Genomic DNA, 27,838 nt, shown 5'->3' on the forward strand with positions numbered 1-27,838 from the left:
TACCCCATCATCTGGTGCACTACTCAGCACCTCATATGTGTTCAATAAATATTGCTGAATAAGTAAACAAGTGGATGTCTGTAGATTTCAACTGTATATATATATATACACATACATACATACATATTTATAAAGAGAGAGTGAGGGGGGAGAGAGAGAGAGAGAGAGAGAGAGAGAGAGAGAGAGAATTTTTTTAATATTTATTATTTTTTAGTTCTCGGCGGACACAACATCTTTGTTTGTATGTGGTGCTGAGGATCGAACCCGGGCCGCACACATGCCAGGCAAGCGCGCTACCGCTTGAGCCACATCCCCAGCCCCAATATATATTTTCTAAAGTGGTATCTATGAGCCACATGCTATCTATTAAGTACTTGACATATGACTTGTCCAAAGTTAAATATATTGAAGTATAAAATACATACCAGAACTTGATTACATAAGATGGAAAAAAACAGTAAAATATCTTAATAATTTTAAAGGGAGCATATGTTGAAAAGGTAATATTTTGGATACACTGGATTGAGTAAAATGCACTGCCAAAATTAATATCACCAGTTCTTATTTTTCTTTTAAATGTGCGGCTGACATACATGACTTGTGTTCTATTTATATTGGACAGCACTAGTGTAAGTCACACAGCTTCTAAACAAAAGGATGTCATCATCCCAATATTATTGCCTCTGTGTCATTTACTGTTAAAGCATTGTCCTATCATCATTAGAAACCAGTCATATTTAATTTCTCTTTAGTAAGTTTTCCTTCATTTGAGTACATTGTCTTTAGACAATTGATTATTTGAATGATATGCAAATTATATAAATGTAAGTTTAGAACCAATGTATTAACACTACAACTATTCCAATATGAAAATATTAATAAGATATTCTCATTTTAGAGATTGTATAAAAGAAAAATAACTCTGGGCCTGCATAGGCCAATAAAACATTCTGGAATGGTGGATATATTCTGTATGGGAATGATTCAATACAGTAGCAAATAAACACAAGAGGCTGTTTGAGCCTTTGAAATAAGGTTAATGTGACTAATGAAATGAATTCTTAATTTTAAGTTGTTTAAATAGCCACATGTAGCTGATATTTATCATTTTGACATTGTACCTTCAGACAGAAAGGTAATTTCCTCCCATAGCTAGCAATATTGAATTTCAAGTTCACTAAATTTGAAATTAAATCATAATATTTAACAAAAATTAAAATAGTTTGAACACTTAGAGAAACCCTACCTGTTGAGTGTTCAAGAGTGTTTTCTTATGAAATAAAGATAAGCATATTTAAGTTGCCAGCAAGATCTATTCATATATTAATTATCTGATATCAGCATCCCTACATGAAGTTAAAATATACATGTTTGATTTTTAATTAAAATAAGGATATCCATTAAAAAACAATTAAAAATGTGTCCCCCCTGAAGTTCTTTATTGTTTATTTTTCATTTTATAAGCATACTTCTTTTGATTTTCTTTGTCAGTGGTTAACTCAGGATAACCTAAGCCTCAGGAAGTGATTTATAGGAAGGCTTTATTGTGTGAAAGCAATTTCTTATTTGGGAATATTCAAAATGAATCATGAATTTAAAATGCTAAAGCTCATTTTTTTTTGATTTGCCTCTTGCAGAATGTCCAGAAAATTGGTCTTTAAAGAACTAGAGGTAATTAACATTCAGTTTTATGTACTTTAATTATGAGTTAATATCTGATTGAATAGATAACATTTCTGCCTGTGGTTTTCATCTAAGGAGTATTAAAATCAGAATCTCAGAGCTGGTAAGATACTTACCCAAAGTTTTCACTCTGTATAATAGAAATATTCGTCACAGAAACAAACAACTCCATGAAAGTTATAGTTACTTCGTAGTGAGACAGATATGTTGAATACCTGATTTTTAGGGTGTGGTCCAATTATTACTGTCTTTTAAATTTTTACCATTTCACATTAAGTGTTTATTTAACACATCTGTATTCCTTTATGTAAGAATTCACATTGTTCTAGTCATGAAGTTAATGACTTTTTTCATATCAGATAATTTTCAAAAACATGTAGTTTGTAATTTTTCTTTTATTCAGAGTAGCAGAAAAGGGAGAGCTAACATTACTTTTTAAAAAACGTCTGTGGGGCTGGGATTGTGGCTCAGTGGTAGAGCACTTGCCTAGCACATGTGAGGCCCTGGGTTCAATCCTCAGCATCACATAAAAATAAATAAATAAAATAAAGATATAAAAAATCAAGAAAAAAATTTTAAAAATGAATAAATAAAAATTAAAAAATAAAAAATATGTATGAAAAATATTTGTTTTCAAATACACAAAATTTGAGCCATCTCTTTTAAAGCTTTATATTTCTTCCTCCTAGTAAAATTTGAAGGGTTTTAATACTGACTTAACCTACTTAGATTTCTAAAATAAACTTTTATCAAACAAATTAAATTTTATTTTGCTTTGCTGCTAGCTTTAAATTGAGATCAAATTTAGTCTGTTTCCAAATAACTGATATCTGATGGAAGAAATGACCTTTCTAATTGCACCTGTCAAATAAAGTTCTGATATATGAAGATATTTCTAGAAATATTTAAATTTAGTTTTAATAAGATATGCACGGGAGGAAAAAAACATGATTTTCAAATAATTTGATATTTGGATCATTTTTTGGTAAAAAAAAAACAATAATGAGTAGAAATTATCAAAGGACATGAAGTATATACACAATTGAGTAAGAATTTTGAATGTGATTCTATATTTTTCTGGATAAAAATTTAGAAAAGTGAGTCAGTGTTTGAGAACTGAGAGTGATCTGGCCTTGAATTTTGCTTCTAGCACTTGCTCTGATAGTATCTGGAGTTTTTCAGGGTACTTGCTCAACTGCAAAATGGGAACACTTTTTGAATTCTCTCATATTAAAGTAAGTATAGTACTTAACATAAAAACTCTCACATAGCCTTTGCACTTTCAGAGGCATTACTGTTATTGTTGCATTTTCTGTCATGCAATTATTGTTTCCCTCTAAAATGAGATAGATTTGGGTATTTATTATATTAAGTAATTTAGTCAAAAGAGAAGGGGTGTTAGGATACTTTTGCAAGTTTCACTGGCACAGTTCTTTGTATATATTACACTGAATGGATGCAAGTGAACTAAGTAAACAAAATGGTACCTGAGTATAGAGATAAATAATACTGATAGATTTCTTGAACTTGGGAAGTATACTTTAGGACAAACCATAGGAAATTGTATTATAAAGATCACACATTATTTTGTAGAGAAATCTACAATATATAGTCAAACTGTCAAAAACTGTTCATTTTACCGATATAAGTAAATATTTTTTTAATTTAAGATATAATTTTGCAAATTCTTTTACTTTCATTATTAGGTCAAAGTCCACAAAGAAAAAAATCTATATGAATTTACATATATGGTTACAGGGACAATTAGGTAATCCATGACACAGCTTGTATGGATTGAATTTTTCTCTTTCAAAACTCATGTTAATATTTAATTACCATTATAGATGTATTAATAGGTGGGAGCTTTAAGTAGTTATTAGGCCAAGAGGGGGCCATATGCATGAGTGGGAATGGTACCCTTATAAAAGGGTATGTGCTGTCTGTCCCCTCTCATGAGCTCTCTCTCTCCTTTTTTCCTCTCCGTCTTGTCTTTGCCCTTCCATACCATGTGAGGCCTTCCTTCCACCAGACACAATGCACCAAGATATACTTTGCCAGATGCCTGAACTTTGATTCCTTGATTTCAGACTTCTTAGCATCCAGAACTATGAAAAATAATTTTCTGCTCATTACAAGTGACCTTTCTATTGTATTCTATCTTCACAGCACAAACTACATAAAGGCACTGATGAAGTAGAAATAAAATGGTATACCTCTGAGAATTAATGTGTTCCTTATTCTAAACAGTTGCCTCAAAAGAACAAAAATAAATAAATTAATAAATAAAGATAAAAACACCTCTTACCCAGCATTGCTATCTAAGTGGAATGTCAGAATCCTTGATTTAAACACAAAGGACTTACAATCAGCATTCTACAGAGACACAGCCACATCAATGTTCATATAAGCTCATTTCACAATAGCTAAACAATGGAAACAACTTAGGTGTCCTTCAATAGATGAATAGATAAAGAAAATCTGGTATATCTATTCAATGGAATATTATTCAGCTTTAAAGAAGAATGAAATTATGGTATTTGCTGGCAAATGGATGGAGTTGGTAAATATCATGCTAAGAGAAATACACCAATTGAAAAAAACCAAAGGCCAAATGTTTTCTCTAATATGTGGATTCTAATTCACAATAAGGTATGGGGCGGGGGGGCGCACTAGGGAATAATAGAGTTACCTTAGATTATGTAGAGGGTAGTGAAGAGAGGGGAGTGAAGGGTATATGTGTTAGGAAGGATAATAGAATAAAACAGACTATATATATATATATATATATATATATATATATATATATATATATATATATATATAACCAAAGTGATTCTACAACATGTACAATCAGAAAAATGAGAAATTATGCACCATCTATATATCAAAGTGCATAAATGCATTCAGATGTCATATATAACTAATTAAAACAAATTTTAAAAACTTAAAAATATAAGAATTATATGGAGGAAGTCCCAATGTGGAGGTGATCCTTAGATTGATAGAAAATTCTAAGGCTTTTTTCCATAGATTTTTTTTTTAAAGTTGAGTTTTTTTCATGTTTGGTGGTATACACTTGTAATCCTAAAGTCTTGAGGGAAAGAGGCCAAGGTAGGAGGATTTCAAATTCAAGAACTGCTGGGCAAATAGGAAGACCATGTTTCAAAATTAAAAAAAAATAAAAATAAAGGGCTATGAAAGTAGTTCAATGGTACAGGTCTCATAGGTTCAATCCCAAGGTATGTGGTCAGTTGAAGTTAAAATAGAATTTTTAAACATTGATTGCCTTAATAATCTCTGGTAGTCCATAAATTTAACTCTTATTTCCTCACATATGTTAATCATATGGACTACTGAGTTGAGGTAAAGAAATCATTTTAACCAAGGTAAAAATTATAGAGATTATGGGTCGAGTCATAATATTGGTGTCAGTTTACTTGAGTATCAGGACAGAAAACATATAATTTGAAAATTTCTATCCTTGAGTAGTTTCTCAGGTTTTACAGTAAATATCTTATATTTATGTGTTTTTATTGGAAAGGGTATTTTTATAGATCATGAGTAGAACTTTAAAAAGCTGAACATAACAATTAGGAATATGGATGTATGAAGTACACTCTAATTTTAAGTGACACATATCAAAAAAGAGACAATAGTAATAGTGGATTAGAAAAAAGAAGTCCTGTTGATTTTTATACACAGAGTTGTATCTGGAGACAAGCAACTTAGTTACTTCAGAAATATTTTTAAAGCCAATATTTGGAGTCTGTTTTTATCTTTAAATTACAAATGTAAAGTAATCTTATCCCAATGGAATAAAGACTACATGTATATGTTTGCATGAGCACACCATTGTGTGTGCATGTGTACATGTACATATAAGGGAGAGAAGGAGAGAAAGAAAGGGGAAGAGAGAAAGAAGGCCGAGAAGCAGAGGGGGAGAAGAAGTGCTGGGTGTGCACCCAGTTCAGTATACTATGAAGTTACCTATTTTGACACATGCATATATGCACAGTTACACAGTTGTTTTGGACAGATTAGAAAAGCAGATATGAGGTTCTGTCGCATAAAGTAAAGCAAATCGATTTATTCTTTTATTGATTAGGTTGTATACATTCTGTAGAGACAGACACTATTTATTAACTTCAACATAACAGATGCTTTACTAAACATGTAAATCCATAATAGAGGCGAGGGCCCTACCAGAAAGGGAAATGTGATTTTCAGGGACTAAATGCATTCCCTAGTTCTGGGAATATGTCAGTCCTTGGTAACTTTTTCTATACTTCCAACATTTCATATATCCACACTAAACTATGAAGAGGTAGCAGTTGGCTAGGGACAATAGTGAAAATCAAACACATTCTAATTAATAATGGCCATCTTTGTTTTAAGCAACAACTATTGGAGTCAAAGAAGAGCACAATTCAAGTAATGCTCCTTGCTGTCACCAAATCCATTATGCTCAGTTTTGTTTCTTCTTTTTGCTATGAAATGTTTGGTTCCCATATAAATATCTATAAAAGTAAATTTATTTCAAATAATCTACATGAACATCATTCAGACTGATGGGACACCTACCAGTTGCAGTGGCTACTCAAGATAAATAATGAAAATATTTTTTCAACACATTACATAGGTGGAAAATCTAACAAGTGTTTTAGAGCACATTTCCAATTCAGCATCAAAAACCCTTGCAAGCAATCACGTGAGTTACTATTAATTCCATCTCACTATTTATTCAACTGAAGCGTCTAGCTACATAGAACAAATTTCTCTAAGCTTTCAAGTAGTATATCTGGGATTAGAATCCAAATTTCTATACTCAAAAGTTCAGTATTCTTTATTTAACATTACCTAAAGAAACTAGTAATGAAGCTAATGCTATTGTTCTTCCTCCCTCTCTTTCTCTCTTTTCAGATTTTTAAAGGATAAAGTTGGTATCATTCATTCACAATTTAATTTATTACCTAACTTATTCAACATTTCTTATATATCAAGGAGTTCCTAAGGAACTCAAGTCAAATGTGAATATAACATAACTCTAAAGGTTTATGCAGAACAATGAGTAGAAATTTTTCAAGATAAACTAGGGGAAGAGAGGAAGGTGATAACTTAGAGGACAATGATCTCAATTGTGGTGGAATGCCACCTTGTTACATCACAGTCCTTTTTGAGTTCATGGTCTCGTAACCAGAGTATAGGGAGCTATAGGACCTTGTATGACATTCTTTATCTTTGCTGTAGCATATGAACAAGGTGTCTATGGAAATATTTCATGCTTCTTGGGGTACTGAATGTATCTGGGGCAATGAAAAAAAAAGTGATGAGATCCACAATTCTAGGCAGAGCAGAAATGCATAGTTAAAGAGCGACATTGTCATAAATCTTCCTATCAGCAGTCAATAGAAGTGAATCACTTTATGCCACTGGGGTTCCCTTGAATCACTACTTCAATATTATGCAAGTGGAAATGACCTTTGAGGAATCACCTAGGATACATCCTGACTTCAATAAGCACTGACTTATTACACTATTGCTCCTTCAGCAATTTGACAGTCCATCTCATTTTTTAAGCACATATGGGAAAAGGGATTGTGTGATATCCAATAGTAGCCTTCTCCAACTTTTCAGAAAATTTCTTGAAACCTTCTCATTACTATCTTAACCCAGAGTCTGATTTCTTTCTTTGTAATCTCAGTGTGAGTACAAAATATAAGATCAATACATTTCTAGAAAAGTTGGACAATCATATTTATGTTAATATTCTGTGTCAACTTACAAATATGGAAAGAACTGGTTGATATTTTGAATATAAGGCAAATGTAAAATATATAACAAAGTTACTAAATAGTTCCTGCTACTGCATTAAAAACTTGAAGCACTGAACTTTCCTAAAAGGGAAATTATAAACATTGGATTTTTAGGTCATGTGAAAGATAAATATGCTTGTTACACTTAGAGATTAATTAATTTATTCATTCCATTACTCAAGTTAATTTTTTTAATTCAAGCATAACTTTCTGAATGCAGATATGTGCTAGAAAAAGTACTGTTATGTCAATGACCCATAAAAAAATGGACACACCATGGCCATCCCTTCAGAGGCTCACTGTGTCATGGGTGCTGTGAGTCCATCCATATATATATAAGATCAAAACTTTCAGAGACAAGTGAGCATTTAAAGAGAATATTATGGAAACAAGAGCATAAAGAGTTTCAGGAAGTGTTGGCAAACAAAATGTCACTTTACAAATGGAAAAATACTTATCTCAATGATTTTATGAATCTAGTAATAAATATTAAGCCCCTTTAAATATGAATTCCTGCGAACAAATTTCAGATAGATTTACATTGTATTCTTTGAGAAGAAGAAAATATGCATATTTGGGGAAATTATAGGTATGTATACATTAACTATGATATTTCATTTTTTCTGACTTAGATGTAAATTTGGGGTTAGAAGTTGCCTTACCAGTTTATAAAATAAATAGGCATTTGCTTAAAATGCCTATTTTAACATTTGTATTTAAAATGTCCATTAAATTTGATTGAAGAGAGAAGAAAATTATAATAAATAACACTACTTTGTGTTGGAGACTGAATTATTTATTCCAAATTTATATATTATAGTCCTAACCCCAAGGTGACTGTAATAATAGGGTCTTTATTAGATTTAAATAATGTCCAGAGTTAGGGATCTAATACAGTGAGACTGGTGTCCTGATAAAAGAAAGAAGTGATGGGGATCTTTCTCTTTGTATGCATTAATTGAGGAATGGCCATGTGAGGTTGCCATGAGAGAGTAGTCTATAAGCCAGGAAGAGAGTTCTCACCAGAAACTCACCTTGCTAGTACCTTGATTTTGAACTTCAATCCTCCTGAAATGTGAGAAAATAAATTTCTGTTGTCTAAGCCACCAGCCCATGATATTTTGTTATGTCAGTCCAGGTTGTCCTTGCTAAAATTGGTCATGCATTTAGAAGTTTATGATTGTAACCTAACTGAATCCTTGAACTAGTTTAAGAAGAGGAGATGGTTATTTCTGACAAAGATTAGTAAATAAAAAATTACTCTTAGGGTACATATTGTAAAATAGCCAACATTAATAAAGTTTCCAATATTAAGCATATTTTTTCTTGAACTTTAAGAATCTTAAAATATTTTAATATAACACTATAACCCATATTTATCATACTAAAAGCCAAGGAAAATAATAATCCAGTGAAATTTAAAATGAATCTTGATAAAGGTGAATTTACAAAATTTATCACTTGCTATAATTCTCTATCTGGAAAGAAATGTGAAACAGAACAGACACAGGATAAAGACTATTACAAATACAGGCATTAAGTTCAATGTTTAATAGCATAATCAAATTGCAAAAGACTTTGTTACTATTTAAAGGGCCAATTATATGAACCCAACACTAAAATTTAAAGCTACAACATCCCAAAATGGACTCGCTAGTGATTAAAAAGAAAATATCCATGAACATGAAGGCTTGAAATGTAATAAGGGTCCAAATGAGTTAGTGATAGCTATCATAAAAATCCAGCGGGACATTCTATTTACAATTCCTAATAAAACTGTCACACATTAAATTTATAAAAGCATTTGTCTTAGAAAAATAAATCTATTTGCCAAGGGCAAGTTAATAACCTCTACAGTTCATTTGAATATATGGACAAAGAGATGATAGCTTGACTAATAAAGCATATAAGAAATATATTGAGCAATGTATAGGGTGCTGTGACAATGGAACATCACTCAACACAGTTCTATGCTGTGAATGAACAGCAGGAAAAGTTGTTACATTACTGAAATACAAATCAATATTGTTAACCAGCAACCTAAGAAAAATGCACACAGAGAAAATTGTATACAAGTGTTCCATTTTCAGAAACAATTAAAAATACTTCATTTTGAGTTCCAAAAGAACATGTGGATTTTCAAAATACCTAATTGAATGCAAATCTATTTCCTATGAATTGGAAGTAATTTATGTATTTGAGGAACCTAAGGGAAGAAAATGTTCTTTAATACATAGGGTTCTACAGATAGTCAGAAATGAAAACTTACACAACTATTCCCCTAAATATCAGCTAAACTTAGTGGAAGCTTGGAAAGCATCAGTTATAAACTATTTAAAATAAACAAGTGATAGCATAAGAGTTGAATAAGACCCAGCTGTCAAAATGAGATAGAGCAAGGCCCTTAGACTTTTTATGTTTTTTTTTTTTCCACAGAATATTCATGAATATTTATTTACAGTGTTACACTGCATACCCCTTGAAAGTATAAACACAATCTTGCAGGTTTAGGAACATTTCAATTTTATGTATTTTCACATTTTATCCTGTGTATAATGCTATGTAGAAAGAGAACAAGCAAATTATAAAACTTCTTCTGAGAAGAAATTTGACTCTATGACTATAAGTGAAAACAGCTGTGGACAATATCTAAATGACTGGACATGGCTGATGTCTAAGGAAACTATGTGTAAAAACAAGCAGTGAACATGATTTGTTCAGTGTACCATTGTTTGCCAAACCCTGACATGGAGGAAAAAAAGAAGAAACTTTAAAAACTTGCTTCAAAAATTATCAATTTCCAACATTTTATACTCATTTTTTAATGAAAAACAAAACTGCATTCTTGAAGAATTTCTTGTTGAAAAATGTATTCGTCTTTACTTTTGGTCACTCCATAAATTTATATAGCCTTTATAAGCCTTTTGAAAATCATTTTTGTAAGTGATAAAACACCCATAGATTAAAAAACTTGAACAGGCAAACCTGTCAACTGCTTCTGTTAAGAATTAATTATTTTAACCAAAAACAAGACAAAATAAAACAAACAAAAACTTGATTCCCCACAAGCTGGCTCAAATTTTAGCTCTAGTTTTTTGTGGTTTTGTTGTTGTTATTTTTGTTTTATTTTTTACTAGGTGCCTGTTGACTCAGTATCTCCATCTTCTCTTCTATATAATAGGACTCAGAATATTATCTACCTCCTGTGATGCCGTTGAGTCTTGAATGAGCTAATATATGCACAATAAATAGTAGCTAATATTGTTATCATTATTTACTAAGATTAATAAATATTCCAGAACATTGAGAAACTTTAGACAAAAATAAGGAATAAATATATGCAATATCAAACATTACAGCGAAGCACAAACAAATATGTGGTTACAACTTAATATTAAATTCTGATGGACATAAAGTACATTATTGTGGGAAACTGAAGAAACCTAAATGACAACAGCGTGTTTTGTACAGACCCTGAGGGAACATCTAGCCTTCCACTAGTATACTGTAGATGAAGAGGACTGAGGGGAACTCATCAAGCAAAGGCCCAAAAGCAGAAAAAAGTGCCACAGGGCTTGCTTACCTCAATACTTCACTTTGAGAACTGAGGTTGTGTAGCAACAGCAAAGGGGTTCAGATGTGGGGCCAAAATGTCTTGATATAAAATACATCTTTGGGCTTAGGGTTGTAGCTCAGTGATAGAGAACATGCTTGTCATGCACAAGAACTGGAGTTTGATCCCCAGAAAAAAGATAAACACACACACACAATAAATAAATATATATATATATATATATATATATAAATATATAAAACATTCCCCAAATAATATCTGCTACTCCAGAGTAAAGAATTTTATGCAAAGAACTTGAATGGGAATAAAAATACATATAAAACATACTAAAATATTATTTTGTAGGGCAAGTGAAATAATAACAAATATAGTCACAATTCTGGATTATTAATCTGAAGATCAGAGTTCTCAAGACAAGGGCCACTGAAATCATTCATGAGACACTTAAATTACAGAAAGGACTGGAAAGGAACAAGAACATAAAAATCGAGTAACATACCATCTTTAGGTTTCCATTTTTACCTCTGGAAGTTAGAGAAATTGAATTGAGTGATTTTTCTAGTATCTTCTACTACTGTAAATCTAGTTCATGTAGTTGAGACAAGAAAAAGAAAGCAGAAAAGAGCCTGGAACCAAAATGCTGACTGTATCCATTTCATAAGAAAGGGCATCGGATATTTTAATTCTTATGATGTTTGAGAAATCAAGGGACATAAATCTTAATGAGTCCATGTTAACTTTTTCATACAAGGAAAATCCTTATAAAGTGAGAGATGGAACAACATAAAAGAATATAGGGATATATTAGCCTGCAATAATTATATATATATATATATTTTTTCCTGTGTTAATAATCTTAAAAAATCAGCAAGGTAGAAAATGTGAATAGATTCTATGTGCAGGCTTAGGCCATTGTCAAGTAATATTAATCTGGAATTATGACTGTGGCTATTATATTTTCTTTCTTTCTAATCTATGAAGTACTTTATCCTGTATTATCCTACTCTGTCATCACAGTAAGCTTATCAGACAAAACTTACTCAGTTAAAGTTTTCAGTGTTTGTTCAGATTCACAAGACCTAGATTTCTAGAATTTCAATCCAGTAGCCCTTCTCAAATACAATCAGCAGCCACTGTAGGATGAAAAAAATTTTGCAGTGACTGACCAGTATTAATGACTGAACAGTATTATCAATGGCTTCTGCAGCAATGTGAAGTGGCTTTAGAATGAGGAGGACAGGGCAGTTTATATTGGGGCCCAGAAAATGATACCCTAATCTGAAGGCCTAAGAAGAAAAGGTTCCTGACTCTGTCTCTATCTCTATCTCCTGCTCTCCTTCCTCTCTCACTCACGATTCCTCAAGGGAAGGAAGGCATGTAAACTGGAATCTCTCTTCCTCAAAGTGGCTCACTTTACTCCAAAATCTAGCAATAAAACCGAACAACATTACCCTGATGTTCCCCTGCGTTTCTGTGTAAGAACTAATAACAAAAAAGTCCTCTGACCTACCTTGTTTCATCTTAGGTCAGAAAAACCCCATAACCAGAAGAAATGCTGACCTAGGTCAAGAAGGATCTGGACAGACAGGAGAACAGAGCCCCCACTCACCGCTCAGTCTGTTCCTATTAGATCATACCCTTTTGTCCAGTCATGTCTCTATACAGCTGTCTATGCTGTGTACTTTACTCTGAGTCTTTGAGTCTTCAATCTGAAGGTTCCCATGTCATGTAAAATTATGATCAAATAATTTTATGTGCCTTTTCTCCTATACACATATTAATTCAACCAACTCAAGTAGTGAAATATCAGAGGGAAAATTTGAACTTCTCTTTATTATAGCTGTGTGGTAATAAAGAGATAATAAAATAATAAAAGTGCTTAAATAAATAAATGAAAAATGCTTAAAGTGAGTAGGGACTAAAGAGTTCTATGGATGACTGAAAGAGAAAATTCAGGAGTTTCTCAGTTTGTCAATCTCTAATTGTCCCAGTAACTCATGGTCTGTTGATTTTGGCATGCAGAGATTTAGCTTGGGTGGTATGCCTACTACTACTCTAAATTATTGGCTAATATTTAATATCTGAGAGATTTAATATATGAGTTTGAATTTCAGACTTTTTACATTTCCAAAAAACCTGGAACTACTTTTTCTATAAGTAGGCAATAGCCATGTCCTACCAATAATAGCTCTCAGTTTGCTCAAAGCTCCCTACTGTTTCTTAAACTTGTCACCTGGGGACATCTGAGTTTTCAAGATGTTTTTAGTGTCTCAGACTTTCAACCATTTGGTATATTTTTTAAAAATCTTTTTCTCTACAATAAGTTTTCAAAAATATTACATGTGGGAGAAGATTAGAAGAGCTCACATCCAGCTTAGGTGCAGCCCCAAGTTTGTAAGTAAAGAGAGAAATGGTTTCAAATTGGAATGTAAAGTTAGAAAAATAAACCCAGCTTCCTATCAAAACCATACACCACTCAAACATGGTAAAGTCAGTGAAAAAAATATTTTCCATTTTATGTCCTTTCACTATTTTTATTGTTCATAAAGCTGACATTTGTGCTTTAAAAAAGGGGTGTACTGAAAGCTACTGAAATCAAAATTTTTTCACAAGAGATATTTCAGAGTAAGTCACTTCTTATCGCTGAATTGAAGGGTAAATAAAGAGTTAAATTTTATTTAATAAACCATCAAATATTCATTCTGTCACACATACTAAGTAACAACATTTAATAAGTATTAAGCATTCAGATATAACTTTTAAATACACTCATCTAGTTCACTGCAGTTTGAAATGCAAGACAGCGTAGAAGTCATAGATGCAAAGGGAGGGTAGACTAAAGCCTCCAGCAGAAAACGATAGGGATCCCATTTGTCACAGCTCTAGTGAGTAAAACAGCATAATGACTCGTCCTCCATGTGACAGGCTTCCAAATGTGCCTATATGCATGCTCTGCATAAATCCAATTGAATAAAAATGATGTCTAAAATTACCTTTGGATTTCAGAAAACCATGCTATGGATTTCCTCCAATAATAGCAGTTAAAATGGTTCCCAAAGAAAGTTACTTTCTCTATGAAATATTTTTGTATCCATTTCTTCACCAATTCTATAATAGCCTTTCTCCACCGCTACCTTCTATGTTTATAAAACATAAATGAAGCGGTATACTAAGAATTGCACTTTTAAATAGAACATACCAATTCAGTCCTATTTGAAAAATATACCCTAATACAGTCATGTGCCACGTGACCTTGTTTCAGTCAGCAATGGACTTTATATATGATGGTGGTCTCACAAGTTTAAAACAGAATCAAATAATTCCTAACTCCTAGTATTTTTCCGTCCCCTTTTCTATTTTTAGATATCAAATACTTGCTATTGTGTTATAAATGCCTAGATCATTCAGTACAGTAACATGCTGTACAGGTTTGCAGCCTAGGGGGAATAAATTACATAATTAGGAATGCAGTTGGCTATACCATCTAGCTTTGTGTTGCTGCTTATGATAATCTTGCAAAGATGAAATTAATAATGTATTTGTGACAACATATTCCCATCATTAAGTGACATATGACTGTGCAAAAAATCAACTGAAGAATCATATACATAATACTTTTATATTACAAGGTGAAGATATTTAATATAGTGCCAAGCAGAATAATTAAAATCCCTTTATTCTTCTTATGATTTTATGGATTCTTTTTAAAAGATTTTTGTGACTTTAAGTTTGAAGTATGAAATATATTTTATACTATATTTAATCCCTTCTTATATTGGAGCAAACTTGTTGCATATGAACATGGAGGTTGTGTAAGAAAATAATAATATAATAAATCCAAATTTCAAATATAACTTTAAATTCTATGAGCAAGTAGAGTTTAGGAAAAACTGTACATGGTATTAGCAGATAAAACAAATTTTTGCCAACCTTAAAATTATATAATAAATTAAAATCTTGGTACTGAAAATTGCCTCAGGGCTCTGCAGGTAAAGGAGGTCAAGGAGGGGTACCCTAGTGACTCCATCACTGCTTCAAACAGAAAAGCTATCTTTATATTCTATGTCAGAATTCATAGGAAGTTGTCATTTGCAAATAAATGAAAAAGGAAGACATTCTGGGTTTAAAAGAAAAGTTTTGAGCACAACTAAGCTTCAATACAAACTCCCTTTTTTAATGAGAATTTCAAAATGAAAGATTAATTAAATTCTGAGATCCTACAGTTGTCCCTTGGTATCCATGATGTGTTCAATTCAGGACCCCTAAGGATACCAAAATCCAAAGCTTCTCAAATCCCTTATATTAAATAGCATTGTATTTTTACATAACCTTTACTATCTGGTAATATACCAAATAAATATACAAAATCCATATCTAGATTACTTATACTATCTAATACAATATCTATACTGTATAAATAGTTGCTATAGTTTATAGTATATCGTTTAGAGAATAATTACAAGAAAGAAATATTTGTATATGTTAAGCATAGATGTAATTTTTTTTTCACAAATATAATCTACAGTTGACTGGATGCGCCAATGTGGAATCTGTGTATACAGAGGGCTGACTATACTTAATTTTCTTTCCTGATTCTCATTTTACTATACATTGTTAAATTAGCCTAGAATTTTATCATCTTTCTACACTGATTTTTATTTTTTCTTTACATTCTATCCTAAAATTGTGGGCAAAATATTAAATGGAAAAATCACTGAGTACTTTCTAATGGACCACTCAGGTTTATCTCTGCATCTATCATTTTTAGATATTTTGTAACCCTGCAAATTTTAGAATACTTATATAAATGTGAAAATTGTCTAGTGGAAATGTTCTTGATTGTTGTGCTGTGGATATTGACTAGCTTTTTATCCTTTTGTAAATTAATTTCAGCATTTCTCTGTGGTCCTTTGAAATTTCCTTTGAAACAGCTGTATCTTCTTAGGGTTTCCTTCTTCAGTTAATGTATTAAATAAAACTTTGATATGTGTCTGTTTTATATTTACATGAATTGTGATTTTATCTTTTTTACAAAAATACTCTGATTCTAATCTTCAGTCTGTTCCATCCCAGCCTTCTACTCTTACCTCTTGATGGAAATTGATTTTTACATACTTCTCATTATCTTCTCTTAATTGATGCAAAGATTCATTATTAGTCTTTCTTTAGTTTGACCTCTGCGGATTTTGATATCATTACTGATCATTTTAAAGACTCTTCCTGCGACTAATAGAACATATTTACTGTTTTCATTTTCTACATCCATGGTCACTAATTATCATATTCAGTACTGTCAGTCCTATGTGATTTTTTAGAAATTAATATTTCAGATCACTTTTAGTATTTACAAAACCTACCATACATATCCACCTCCATCTCCAAGGTCACATGTATCCAGTTTATTCCTTATCTAGACCAGCATACATTTATCTGCAGGGCTTTTTTCTAGTGTTTCAACTATACACAGAAAACTGTCAAATATATTTTAGCTCTGACCTTTTTTTCAAAATCTCGAAAAATATGGACATTTATTTTCATCAATGAAGATCTCTGTTTTTCGATTGTTTATGATTCATACCAGATTGTCATCAACTGTGAAAGGCTAGATTATATTCTGTTTGCAAGTTGACAAGCTAGGATAACATAGGTGTATGGATCTTGCCAGAAGATATAATATTTCTGTGTCTGAAACAAAGGACTTTATGGCTCATGGTATCACAGGCAGCATAAACCAGCTGTTCATGGGTCCTCCTTGTTTGCCAAGTCACAGGGAAGGAAACATGGAAGCAAAAGCAAATGAATATGAGCACACAGTAGGTCTGCATCACAGTTAAAGAAGATCAAGCTTAAGAATATCAAATATTTTATAAGGGGCTGAAAATAAACATGCCCAACATTTGTCCCAGAGGGAAACATAATCTTCACTAAGTCGAACAGTAAACAAATTTACCTTCTGTTCAGCAGAGAGACACCATCTCTAACTTCCAAGGCTGTCTGCAATCTTGAAAATATATTCCAAATAAATGTCATCAAACTCTCTCCTCAAAAGACAAGTAGTCATGTGAGATTTCTAAGTAGACTGACTCTCAAACAATATCCTTGCATCAGCATTTGTGAGCATTCTGAAACTTTTCTCCACCTTATTTCTTTAGCACTGTATCTGCCTCAGAGCATGCAGTGAATAAACTTTGCACTTCATAGGTAAGGAACCAACTGTGGAGAATCAAATAAATTATTAATGACTATCACATTTGTGAAGAGATGGAAATTAGAATTAATTCATGATAGTTGTGATCCCATCTGCTTAAAGTTAGATTTCATGACAAACTTTGCAGTTGTTTTTTTTTTTTTTTTGAAAGGAGAAGAAATTTCAAAAACAAATCACAAACAGCCCTAGAAAATGAAAGACAAAAACTAAGAAAAATAGGAGATTAGAGTATTGTACCTCAAAATAAAATAATGTTTCAAATTTTACAGAAACCATGCTGTCTCTCAGTTGATAGAGCATGTGCCTGTAAGTAGATGTTCCCAGCACCCCTTGGCTGGATAATGATCATCAGGAAAGCAGAAAACTTAGTAAAATGTGACAACTCTGCTCTCCAAAATAAAGGAATGCTGTGATAATCAATTAAAATTCCAAACTTATATTTTAAGTTTAATTAAAGTGAATATTTTGTTAGTAGGAGAAATAAGGGAGAAAAACTATAAAAGTAGGTTATCTGGAATAAAGATGTTTATAAAAGTCATTTTAAAAAGAGAATATATTAATTAAACGTGTTGAAGAATTCTAAAACGAGAGGAGTGAGCAAGAAAGCTAAAGTAAGCTACAAATTTTGGAAAAGATCTGAACATTAAAAGCAAGAAGAAGGATACAATGGTCAATAAGCAGAATAAAATTGGACACAATAACAATAAACCATGAAAGAAAAAGCATATTTTCAAATAATATTTTGAATAACCACAGATCACTGTATGTCACACTTGTAATTTTTAGTGGACTGTTGTTTTTACTTAAGTCAACTTAAGAATATTATAAGTTAGAGTAAAACTTAAATTATTTTGGCAATAATTCACAGAGTAAATTTCAGATTACAATTAATTAAAAATGGGATAAAGGAATAAGAACACTCTGCTGTATAAAACTGAAACTTTTAAAAAACAGTTTCCTTTTAATATATGGTTAGATAAAATTTATTCCATTTTGAAGATTAGTGGTAACAGAATAAAAGGACCTATAATAAACATTAATGTATGATAAAATATCAAATATACAGCTTAAGAATATTAAAATTGACTCAAATCAAAATATGTCAATACTTTAGGAAGACACCATAAAATGTAAAAGTATTTACATTGAAGAAAAAGGTGTTTAATTTTGATAAGAAGCTTAAAAAATAAAAAAATGACTTTTTGTTAAATATTATATGTTAAGGTAAAAAAGATGAAAGAGTACAATTTTGAGTGTCTATAATCCAACATATTAACAAATTTGAAAGAGTGAGAAAATAGTCTTTCCAAAAAACTAACATGAGGGCCAATACAATATACCAAGAGTTAAGATATTTTAAAAAATCTGTTTTGCTATGATACAGACATAAATTAAAAATTACACAGTTCTTTCAAATACATTTTTTATCTTTCTCTCAATTCAGAATTCATTTCATGACAGGAACTTGCAGAGTATTCATTAGTATACAAGTAAGAGATAGAAATTGATGCTCATGTTTAAATACACTACACAGTAGTGATTATAACACATAATATCAATGGTACAGAAATAACTGAATAAATTTGGTGGCTGTTTCTTTGGAAACTTTACAGTTTAAGAGAATCATTTGGATAAGCATTGCCTCATGATGTTTCTACCATTCTCTTACTCTTATTCTCTATTTAGTTCATGTTCATTCTCTCTCTCTCCCCCATCTCTCCCTCACTCCCTCTCCCCCTCCCTCCCCCTCCCTCCCTCCTCCACCTCTCTCTCCCCACTCTCTCCCTCCCTCCCCCACCTCTCTCTCTACCTCTCTGAGACAAAGGCTTAAAGCTAAATGGATATAAGAAAATAAAATTAATGAAATGACAATCATAAGAATATGTACTGGGACTTGGGTTATAACTCAGTGGCAAAATAAATGCCAATTCTTATGCACCAAAAAGAAAATAAAAAGATTGTATGTATTCTCTTGAAACATTATAGTATACACAATCACATACACACAAACACATGCATAACACCTTCAATTTAAGAATGACTTAAAGGCGTCTAGTCAATTGCATTTTTTGCTTCATTACTAAAATAAATATATTAACTACTATAATTGAATCCTCAAGGATCCAGCCATGCTTTAGTGTGAATGCACTAATTATAAACTCATCATGATACAAATATTTGTAAAGAAAGATCTGCATTATTTGCTGATCAATAGCATTGCCCTAAATGGTATATAATGGTTTTGTATTTATGTCCTTTAATTATATCTACTATTGGTGCATTTTACTATTGTTGATCTCAATCTTAAATTCATAAATGTGGGAAAGTGATTAACACTATTATTCCAGGAAGTTGCTTTTAATTGAATGAGGATTTACTATGCAAAAGACATCTTAAATGCCTTATTCATCAGAGATGTTTAAATAGGATTCTCTATAATTTTTATTTGAACAGTTAAATTTAAATCTGTAAACCTTTTCCACTTAAAAATTATGATTAATTTTAAGCCAATAGCTATTCTTGATCTTTATACATTCAGATGATCATTTTTTTCTATTGCAAAATATAGACTGGAGAAATGTTTAAAATTTAGACACTGAGGATCAATGACAAAGTTTAAATTCTGCATCCCTCCTGAATTTTGGAGACTTGTCCTAGAGAATTGAATTTTGCGGAAGGAACTCATTCCAAGAGACTCTTGAGTGGAGCAGAAGAAAATGTCATCTATCACAGGCAATTTTATTACAGAAAATGGGTGATTTGATGAGAATACTAAAGGAATATTTTATGCCATTTTTATGACTTTTTAAGTCTTTGTGGATTATATTTTCATTTTTTTCCCCTGCACAGAGCTGGAACCATAAAAATGTAGCCTGAAGAAGAAGCAGACAGTCTTACACAGTCTCATGGTTGAAAATGCTTTTTTATGATGATTTTAAACAGTTGAAATTTCTCCCTTTAGCTCTAGGCCAATTTACTCAATTTACTCTATACCAGTGGACAAACCCCACAGGTACCAAACCTTTTCTAAAATCCGGTCCTCTCCTCATCTTCCTATCCCTGTAAAAAGCATTTCCATTTCACCAGAATCCTCCAACATCTGCAAGTCAGCCTGGTCTTTCCATCACTGATGCTACAAATAGCTGACCAAAGACCAAATCCAGGTTTGGGGGTTTGTTTTTTGTTTGTGTTTTGTTTGGGGGTCATAAGAATATTACTGTTAATTTTTGCAGTATTATCAAAGTTAAAATCTAAATCCTGGTTTTCAGTTGCAAAATTAATTGAGATAATTACAGATTGTCAAGTAATTGTAAGAAAAAATACAATGAACTTTTGTATATACTTTACATAGTGGCTCTCAATAATTTTTAAAAATTTTCAAAATTTAAAAAATATTTTATAATATTGAAACCAGGTTATTGATAATATGTATGGATTTTATTACCTCAATTTTCTCTGTGTATGTGTGTTCACATTCACATGCATGTGTGTGTTAGGTCTATACCACTGTAATACATAAGGCTCATGTGTCTTCTTAAAGATATTATCAAATGGTTGCATTAATAGAAGAAAAGTCTTCTCTATAACATCTCACCTTTTGTATTGAAATAGCTTTTTTTTTTTTTTTTTTTTTTTGCAGCATTTCTGACTCAAGGATTCTAGCCCCTTAAAACTGCATTTTATACTGCATCCATAACATGCAAATCTGATATTCCCCAAGTCCTCAACTCACTCTGAATTTACACACTGGAAAAATTCTGCACATTTCTAAAATACAAAATGTGAACAAAAATTATTGATATAGCTTATTAATCAGATAGACAAAAAACGAGAACAATTTTTTTGCTGACCACTCACTTGAGATGCTATTCATTAACAATTAAGAGCCTCATCTATGCATTTTGTGGCCTACATATTCATTCCATTGCAAAATTTTATAAGAAACTACATTCCTACATTGTTTAAACCAGGAATTGAATACAGGGGCACTAAACTACATCCCTATTCCCTTTTCTGTTATGATATGTGATTTCTCTAATTTATTCAGGCTGGTTTCAAACTTGTGTTCCTCCTTCTTCACCCTTATGAGTACCTAGAACTGCTGGTGTACACACTGTGCTTAGGACACATGCTATTATATATATATATTTGGAAATCAGAAACCAAAGGGCCTATCAGCTCTTGCTTCACAAATTTATATCCCCATAGTTATAGTCTGGCAACCAAAATAAAAAAGCTAACAAGCTAAACTGCAAAAGAAAAACTACTGCTACTAAAGATGAATCTCTTGAATAATATTATAATAATCCATTTTATAGACATCTGTGGATAGCTATTAATGATTGATATATTGACTATTGCAGCATATCACATTATATCTGAGAGCATGCTACTTTGCTTTCAATAGTTTTTCATATGACTTCTAGAAATTTCTTGCCTCTTCTCCATTTTTCTCCTTAAATGTTCTCCTGAGAGTTGAGCATATAAGTTACTAGAAATTTATCCAGACCACTTCCTACTCAAAAGGAATTTGTAGCATTTCACACAGAGAGATGTCAAGTCTTTGGAATGAATATGCTATCTCACATTTATTTTTGTATACAAAAATGCTCATTTATGCTAATAGTGACCCTTTTCTCTAAGATATCTAACAAAAAAATCAGAATATTTTATCTGTCCTCTCACATGATAGTAGCATGGTTTTTAATGATTATAAAGTGACAGCTGGATCTTACCCTAGATGTTATTTATTATGTTATTTTTAACTCACATCATATTCATGATCATACCTGTCTTTAAGATTGGTACAAATTTCTAATTAAAACACCTGTGTCTGGCAAAGAGGCTGATCTCTTTAACAGTGCAATAGTTAGTCTTGTCATCCTAACTAGGCTGTCGTGCCAAGGTATTTAGTCAAACACTAATCCAGTTATTGCTGTCAAGGTATTTTTGTAGATGTGTTTAATATCTACAATCATTTGATTCTAAGATCACACTTTATAATATAGATTGCCCTCATCCACTCAGATGAAGCTCTTACAAGCAAACACTGTGGATTTTTGTAGAAGACAACTTTCTGTTTCAAAAATCTAGCAACTCCTGCCTGCATTTTTCAGCCTGTAGGACGGCCCTACAGGTGACTTGTCAGTTCCCACAATCCTCTGAGCCAAATTTCTTAAAAACCATCCATCTTTTTCGTGCGCACGAGTGTTTCTGTGTGTCTGTCTGCTCTCTCATATTGGTATTTTGTCTTTGAGAACACAGACTGATACAAATATATATATTGATTACTAAAATATTCATATTGAAAGAATACTAAATCCACCCTAATAGTTTTAATAGACAGTGGAAATTATTTTCCTACAGCTGTTCACCCTTCCCTCATTGAGTAACAGCCAGTAAGATTGATTGATCAGATGGAAAGAACCACTCCCTCTTGAAACATTGGGCCTGATCCAAACCAACCTGTATAATCCCATCGAGCCCCCAAACACTCATGCTCACTATATGGATAATGTTTTGAATGGGTTATCTCACTTTAACATATCTATTTTCCAATGACCAAATCCCATATTATAATACAACCAATATCTTATGACTGGATCATCCATTCCAGTTTTCTGATTATGTGTCACTACATAGGTGACATTTCATCACCTTATAGAAAAGAACCATAAGTCATAATCCTCTCTCAATCCCCATAACATATTTCTTGTTGGAAATAACACACCATTGCTTTATATGATGTTTTTCTGTCTTTCAATAAAACATGTTGCTCATGATACTCAGTGAATTTCACAGGGTATATAATGGTGACTGCCACTATAGGTGACACCTAACAAACCTTTGCTGGATGAATAAAATATCAGCAATTAGCAACATTTAAGTGTCACAATTTAAACCCAAGTCAAATTTTAAAAGCACCCACTAGGGATTTTATCTTCACTTCAAACTAATCCAACCATCTTAAATACATGCTCCTTTATCCACATCTATGTTTCTTTTCATTTCTTTTTCTTGTACAGTTCTTATAGAAAACAGTTACATAAGTGACTCCAAAAGAAGATGCTCATGAATTCTTTCCTATAGTTGATTCTAAAAATAAGTTTTGCTTTGGAAGTATTTACATGAAAAATATGACACTTTGCTAGAGAATTTACAAGTATGATCCGGTACAGAAATTGACCATTTTACCACCAAACCAAGTGTTATAAAATCCAAGTTGTGAAATCGCACCATCTGGGTAAAACTGAAGATTTGTATTAATTTCATCCAGGACATAAATGTGCTCTTTTTCCCCCTTCCTGCCTACAAGTACAGCTGTTCCCTGGCAAAGGAAACCACTTCATCTCCTGCTTGGCACCTGCCTCTCCAGTCTCATCTCTCCTCCATACCCTCCCCTCAACTAGCAGAAGGCAGATTTTTTTGTTTAAATGTGGCATTGGAAATTATGAGCACAACTCCAGTTAATAACTCTTGCAGTCTGTTGACAAATTTGGTCATCTATCTTCAGTTACGAGAATACAATTATAGATGGTGTATATACCTCAGCAACTTAATCAAAAGGCTTCGGGTGTGGGATGGGTGCCACTGATAACAGAACACTGTTCTTTAGTCATCAAATTGTGCTCAGCTACAATCAGTCAGAAAAGGATATATACTGAGACACCAAGGCCACAAGAGGAGAGAAGCAGACGTATATCGTTAAGTTAGAGTTCTGGGATTTATGTAACTCTGATCATTCAGGTAAATTTATAGAAGAAAAAGCTATGTTTATTTTTACCCCTACAATTAAGCTTTGAGACTAACATACAATTTGATGTTTTGAATATAATAGCCTTTGATCCATGGAATATACTTGTTTCAGCTATGTTAACTCATTTCATTCTTAAAGCATCTCTAAATCATCCATTTTACCCATGAGCAAGCTGAAGGATAGGATTACTCTTATGATCAAGGAGAGGCTCTTGGGTTCTAAGGTGAATATTCTGAAGTTATCAAAAACCCAACCTCTTTTGCCTGCAAAACTATTCTCCTTTTTGTGCTGACAAAATTTCCTGACCATGTGATATATTTGAAAATTTCATTCATAGCCACTAGGAGTTTTGCTCTATAGTGAAAAGAAAAATCAAGTTTATATAGATCTAATTTCAGCATATAATAAATATACAAAATGAAAGGCTACTCAAAACTAGTTATTCTAGGTGTTCCCAAAAGGATCATCAAATAATCTTTGTAAAATATTACTTTTCTGATGTGATTTCAAAGATTTCTGTATAGAGATTTTTTTCATTCATGGTTCTGAAGCTAAAAACAATGTAACTATAGAGTTTCTTAGTATTATATAATTCTATTAACTTGTAACAGCTCTTCATAAAGTGTGCTCCACTTGGTCCCAGGAAACCTTGCACAATGCAAGAGTAACTTGGTCAAATAAATTTGTCAAATTTTTTTGTATCCCACTGCAGAAACTCATCAAGTGCTTTAACATACTAAAAGATTCTGAAGTTTCTTGAAGGAGTGAGGATGTTGTTTAATATTATTTAACTCAATGTTTTTCAATATATTTGAAGGCACATTCTAGCATAATATCTTGAAACTTCCTTAGAAGCATCAATGATTCTATGAGAAATTATGACCTAAATTGGAATGCCCATTTTAGCAAATATCTTCTCCTTCTTATTCTACTTTTTGCTTAGCCCAATATATTTTGGAGCTATTGTTCCCTTTTAGTCTCTCTTGCAAAAGTTAAAGAAATTTTCCATTGTAAAATATTATTATTCTTTAGAAGTAAAAGTAACCATCCTCATTATATATGACATAGCTAATAGGACAAACAATTGAATTCACCTGTGTCAACACGACTTAATTGCTTGTAAAAATGTTTTGCTGAGGAATGGAAAGATTGTAAAATAATAAATATTTTTATGCTTTCCTTTAGGCAATTCCTGCAGATCCATTTATCAAAGATAGCACTCTGCTCACCTGGATAAACAGTTCAATTTTCATAAACAATTACTTAATATAATTATCTGTCCAAAACCATTGCTTTGTTATGTCCACCAACCCAAAACTGTTATGAATCTTCCAATGCCAATTAGTTGCCTGCTTTGAAAAATTCATTTTAAACCACTCAAGTCTCGAACTCCAAACTGTCAATATCTCTTTTAACTCACTGCTTCTGAAATACTGCCAGTGTTCCACCATGGTAGTGTTCTCCCTAATTGTTGTAAGTTCTCATCCATTTAGTACTGCTTCATTGACAGCTGTGTAGTAATATTTCATAATGTTACCAGTTTATATACTTTATTAACTATTTATGAAATAAGGAAGATGTCATAAAATTGTGCACGTATATGTTACAAATAATTTCAAACTCATTTCAAGTAACTTTAGTCTCAAAAAAAAACAAAGTATATTTACACTTTATATAATCAATCATTTTAGAAAAGTTACATTTAGAAGATCCAACAACTATCTGTACTAGTCTCTAAGCAAACAGTATAGATATGGTCAATCTTCATGGGTTAAGAGGTTCTTAGGATAACTGGCTTTATTATTAGGGGTGACAATGATATGCATAAGCAAAGATAAAACATATCACTGACACAGCAACCAATGGCAAACAAAATAGAAATGAGAATGCCTGGAAAATTATCTTAGATTGTGGAAATCTGTGAAGAACTGCCAAAGCAAATAGAATTTAAATAGACTTAAATAATGAAGCCAGGTACAAGGCCAGAAGCCTGTAATTCCAGTGACTCAAGAGGTTGAAGCAGGAGGATTGCAAGTTTGAGGCCAGCCTCAGCAACTTAGCAAGGCTCTGAGCATCTTAGTGAGATCTTGTATCAAAAAAAAGAAAAAAAGAATAGGACTAAGGATGTAGAACCATGGTAAAGTGCCCCGTATTCGATCCCTGGTACTGAAAATAAACAAACAAAAAGTTGAAGAATGACTAAGAGCTATATCAAGGTTAGAAAAATACCACAGCAAATAAAGCAGTATGATTGCTGCTTAAAAAAAAAAAAAAGAAAAAATTAAACAAATAAATTTTACTCCTGCATAAAAAAACAAACAGCAATATCTTGGTATGTTTAAGGAAACAAAAAGCAAATCAAAGTATCCATTCATAAAATATGGACAGGACAATACACAGTTAGAAGAGATGAATTAGAATGATAAGAAATTTAGGCTTTATTGTATAAGTAATGATAAAATTTTGGTGACATGTAACAGGAGGTTAACATGATATTTATGTTTTTAATAGCAAAGTCTAGCACTTAGGTGGATAATGTATTTCAGAATTTCAGAAGTACATGTGGAAAGCTAAGAGACTAATGCAATGGTTGTAGAGAGAAATAATGGCAGCTTTGATTGGTGCCACAGCCCTAAAGACATGGTGAAGTGAAACACTGATTACTAGTGGATTTTATTGTTAAAACCAACAGAATATAACAATTGATTGGATGTGTGCAAGAAGTATGAAAGGAAAAGAATTCTTCCAGATCTCTTGGTGAATGACTGAGTATGTGGATGTATGGAAATAAACATTCCTCTTTGAATAACTAACATGACAGCCCACTGGAAACTAGAATCTGAGTACCATCTCATATTTTGTAGCAACCTTTGAGCATGACAGCTGTGGCCCAGGCCTAGTTAATGCATCTAAGATGGAAACAATAAGAAATTTCAGGTCCATCAATTCCATCGGTATTTTTAACTCAAAAGTTGGAATAAACTGAAATCAAATTAAGGATTTGGCTAATAAGTCAGGTCAATTTAAATAAATTCATATAGTTCATCTTTCTAAAAAAACCAGAGATAATATAGGGACCATTTGAATATTCACATAGAAGACTGATGCTTTCGTCTATAATTTAGTATCCCTAAGATTTTGCTCAAAACAAACTTTTCTTAATTGGCTGTGAAAATATTATACACAACAGAGGATGGAAAAGCTTTCAGGGAATGATGTTAAAGTAGATTACCCTCTAAATGTGACTGGAAACAGAAAAAATGCATAAATCCACTAATTTTACAAAGCATCCATTCAAGAAATATGAACCAAAATGAAATGAAAACTCATAAAATTTAATATTGATTTTTAACAAAACTATAGGGGGAATGGTAAGCAAAAAAAAAAAAGAGTAACTAATTAGACATAGCCCAATATTTATTTACTAATTAATTTTCAAAAGCTGCATTAACCTTTCTGTATTCTAGTTAACTTATGAATCGTAGTCTTACATCCTCAAATGACAAGGAACTATACAATTGAATTATACCCTGTGCCTTTGAAAAGCACTGAAATCACTACAAATTAAATGACAAGTAACTCAGTCAATATTTCATTTACTGCTTCACAGCTGTTGAAAAGAGTTAATCTTGTGAGCTGATATGCAGGAAATACAAGTCCATCTCACCATTTCCTAAACATTAAAAAAGGAAAATATTCTAGCTTAGAAAAAATTTTTCCATTAACAAAATACGCAGAGTGTATAGAAAGCATGTTTGTTTTTTAAGTTGGTTCTCCATGTAACACAAGATATGTAATTACAA

The sequence above is a fragment of the Spermophilus citellus genome (assembly GCF_964194105.1).
Source record: "Spermophilus citellus genome assembly, chromosome: 7".
Taxonomy (NCBI): Eukaryota; Metazoa; Chordata; class Mammalia; order Rodentia; family Sciuridae; genus Spermophilus; species Spermophilus citellus.